This window comes from Rutidosis leptorrhynchoides, chromosome 5 (assembly GCF_046630445.1).
Source record: "Rutidosis leptorrhynchoides isolate AG116_Rl617_1_P2 chromosome 5, CSIRO_AGI_Rlap_v1, whole genome shotgun sequence".
Taxonomy (NCBI): Eukaryota; Viridiplantae; Streptophyta; class Magnoliopsida; order Asterales; family Asteraceae; genus Rutidosis; species Rutidosis leptorrhynchoides.
Window position 1 is genome coordinate 373,915,186 of NC_092337.1, and position 4,357 is coordinate 373,919,542.

General features: G+C 35.9%; 1 non-coding gene across 1 annotated transcript; it reads left to right on the forward strand.

The window, feature by feature from the left end:
- The first annotated feature begins 3,798 nt into the window (after positions 1-3,798).
- On the forward strand, positions 3,799-3,905 carry LOC139851194 (small nucleolar RNA R71). The gene has a single exon (XR_011760550.1). It is a non-coding gene; the product is annotated as a small nucleolar RNA R71 (small nucleolar RNA).
- The last annotated feature ends 452 nt before the right edge of the window (positions 3,906-4,357 follow it).

Consider the following 4,357-nt stretch of genomic DNA (forward strand, 5'->3'; position numbering starts at 1 on the left):
GGTGTGCGTCTTTGTAAATTGTAGGCTAATAGAATCCAGCATCATAAACTTTTCTTGCTGTTAGTTGAGGCCCATAGTGCCCTCCTGTTGGTCCTGTGTGACAATGGTTTAAAACTTTACTAGCTTCATCTCCGAATACACATCGGCGTATTATTCCATCTGGACAACTTTTAAACAAATGTGGGTCTTCCTAGAAATAGTGTTTTATATCACTGAAGAATTTCTTTCGTTTTTGGTACGATAATCCTTTTTCAAGGAATCCACATACTAAGTAGTTTGCGCAGTCTGCAAACCATGGAATTTCATTATAATCTATCTTCAATAGATATTCATCAGGAAAGTTGTCTTGTATGGCTGATTCATTTAGAACTTCTAATTCGGGATTTTCAAGACGAGAAAGATGATCAGCGGCAAGATTTTTTGCTCCTCTTTTATCTCGGATTTCAATATCGAACTCTTGTAAGAGTAAGATCCAACGGATTAATCTTGGTTTGGCATCTTGTTTCGAAAATAGGTATCTAAGAGCAGAATGGTCGGTATAGACCACCGTTTTTGCTAGAACGAGATATGAACGAAATTTGTCAAAAGCAAAGACAATAGCAAGGAGTTCTTTTTCAGTAGTTGTGTAATTTGTTTGTGCTCCTTGTAACATCTTACTAGCATAATATATAGGTTGAAATCGTTTTTCAATCCTTTGTCCTAAAACGGCTCCCATTGCAAAATCACTTGCATCGCACATAAGTTCAAACGGTAGATTCCAATTTGATGTTATCATGATCGGCGCATTAGTGAGTTTCTCTTTAAGAATATTAAAAGATTTGATGCATTCATCTGAAAAGATGAATGGAGCATCTTTTTCTCGGAGTTTATTCATAGGAGTGGCAATTTTAGAAAAATCTTTTATGAAACGTCGGTAAAAACCGGCATGCCCTAGAAAACTCCTAACTCCTCTAACATTAGTGAGATGTAGAAGTTTAGCAATTACATCTACTTTAGCTCTATCCACTTCAATTCCTTCCTTTGAAATTTTATGACCAAGAACGATGCCTTCTTTAACCATGAAATGGCATTTCTCCCACTTAAGTACTAGATTTGATTGTTCGCATCTAATAAGCATTCGTTCCAGATTAACTAGACATGATTCAAAAGTATCACCGAAGACTGAAAAATCATCCATGAAAACTTCCATGCATTCTTCTATCATGTCGTGAAAAATCGCCATCATGCACCTTTGAAAGGTTGCAGGGGCGTTGCAAAGTCCAAATGGCATGCGTTTGTAAGCAAAAGTACCATAAGGGCACGTGAATGTGGCTTTCTCTTGATCTTCGGGTGCTATTGGAATTTGAAAATATCCCGAAAAACCATCAAGAAAACAATAGTAACTATTTCCGGCTAATCTTTCCAACATTTGATCAATAAAAGGTAAGGGAAAGTGATCTTTTCTGGTGGCGTCATTTAATTTTCTATAATCAATACATACACGCCATCCTGTTACAGTCCTAGTAGGAATAAGCTCATTTTTCTCATTTGTAATGACAGTTATGCCACCCTTCTTAGGCACGCATTGAACTGGGCTTACCCATGGACTATCAGAAATTGGATAAATTAAACCTGCATCTAGCAGTTTAATTATTTCTTTTTTAACAACATCTTGCATATTAGGATTTAGTCTTCGTTGGCGTTGCACATACGTTTTATGACCTTCTTCCATAAGGATTTTATGTGTGCAATACGAAGGACTTATTCCTTTAATATCATGAATCTTCCATGCAATAGCTGGTTTATGAGCTTTCAACACAGAAATGAGTTGTGATTTTTCATTTTTAGTAAGAGAAGACGATATTATTACAGGTAATTCAGATTCACCATGTAAATAAGCATATTCCAAATGGTTTGGAAGTGGATTTAACTCTAATGTCGGAGGTTCTTCTATCGATGATTTATATCGATATCTGTCTTCTTCTTTTAGCATTTGAATTTCTTCTGTTGTTGGTTCATATCCATTAGCTATTAGTGTAGCTAACATTTCAGCTTCATCAATTGGTTCAGTTCCTTCTCCTAAAGAACATTCTCCTGTTCCTTGTAATTCTGGAAATTCTTCTAACAATTCTGCAAGTGAATCTATAGTTTGAATATAATAACATATATCATCTGCAGATTGCGGTTGTTGCATTGCTCTATCAACTGAAAAGGTAACACTCTCGTCCTCTATACTTAGGGTCAATTTTTTACCAAACACGTCTATCATTGCTTTAGCCGTGTTTAAGAATGGTCTTCCTAATATGAGAGGAACTTGAGAATCTTCTTCCATGTCCAGAACAACAAAATCTACTGGAAATACTAAAGTACCAACTTTAACTAGCATGTTCTCCATTATCCCTCTAGGATATTTTATTGATCGATCGGCTAGTTGTATACTTATTCTTGTTGGTTTCAATTCTCCAAGGTCTAGTTTAGTGTATAGTGAATACGGCATTAAATTTATACTAGCACCTAAGTCTGCTAATGCTTCTATTGAACTAAGACTACCCAGAAAACATGGAATTGTGAAACTTCTTGGATCAGATAAGTTTTCTGGTATCTTATTCAACAGTACTGCAGAACAATTAGCATTCATAGTAACAGCCGAGAGTTCTTCCATTTTCTTTCTATTCGTGATTAGATCTTTCAAGAATTTAGCATATCTAGGCATTCCTGAAATCACATCAATGAAAGGAAGATTTACATTTATCTGTTTAAACATATCCAAGAATTTGGATTGCTCGGCTTCAAGTTTTTATTTTTTCATTTTACTTGGGTAAGGAAGTGGTGGTTGGTATGGTTTAACATAAGGTTTAGCCTTAACTATGTTATCTTCATTAACCTTTTCAACTACCGGTTCTTTTTCCTTATCTTGATCAGGTTGTGGTTCTTGTAGAGTAGGAATAGCTTCATCAGAAGTTACAGGTATTTCAGGTGGTTTAAGTGTTGTACCACTTCTTGTGGTAATGGCTTTAGCTATTTCATTCCGGGGGTTAGCATTTGTATCACTAGGTAAACTTCCCGATTTTCTTTCACCTATTAACCTTGCTAGGTTACTTACTTCTTGTTCCAAATTTTGAATAGAAGCTTGTTGATTTCTAAATGCTTGAGCATTTTTGTTCATTAGTTTGTTTCTGAGATGTGAAAAACTGCGTTTGAGTTTCAACTAGCTTTGTCATCATATCTTCTAAATTCGGCTTTTTATCATCGGGTTGTGGTGGTTTGTTTTGAAAATTAGGTCTTTGCTGGTTGTAAGTATTATTGGATACTTGTTGATTGCTAGGACCTTGTTGGTTGTTGTATGGAATATTTTGATTATAATTCTGGTTTTGATTGTAGATCGGTCTTGGTGGATGATAATTATTCTGATAATTATTTCCAGGCCTTTGGTTTAGATATGAAACATTCTCTCTTTGTTCCATTGTTAGTTCAATACTGAGACAATCTTTTGTCAAATGTGGTCCTCCACACTGCTCACAACTAATTTGTATTGAGTGGATATCTTTAGTCATCTTTTCCATTCGTATCTATACAGCATCTATCTTTGCAGAAATGGAATCTAAGTCATGGCTAGAATCGGCTCTAGCTGCTTTAGATGATCTAACGATATCTTTTTCTTGGTGCCACTCATGTGAGTGGGAAGCAGTGTTATCAATAATTTTGTAAGCATCAGTTTCGGTTTTCTTCATAATAGAACCACCAGCTGCTATATCGATGTCTTTCCTTGTAGTGATGTCGCATCCTTGGTAGAATATTTGTACTATTTGACAGGTGTCTAAACCATGTTGCGGACATCCTCTTAATAACTTTTCAAATCTTGTCCATGCCTCATATAGAGTTTCATTCGGTTTCTGTGTGAACGTAACAATTTCTCCTTGAAGTCTTACGGCTTTAGATGCAGGAAAGAATTGTTTAAGAAATTTTTCAACTAAAACGTCCCATGTATCAATCGCCCCTTCAGGTAACGATTCCAACCAATCTTTGGCTTCTCCCTTTAAAGTCCAGGGAAATAACATGAGATATATCTGTTCATCCTCAACTTCTCTTATTTTAAATAGTGTGCAGATCCTATTAAAGGTACGAAGATGTTCGTTTGGATCTTCCTTCGGCGCACCACTAAATTGGCATTGATTAGTCACCATATGTAAAATTTGTCCTTTGATTTCATAATCTGGCGCATTAATGTTTGGATGAGTAATTGCGTGACCTTGGCCAGTGCGTTTAGCTCTCATTCGGTCTTCCATACTTAAAGGTTCCAGATTCTCCATAATTGAATTTGTTGAATCGGAATCACTAGAGGATTCTGATTTAATGGTTCGTTCCTCAACAATCTCTG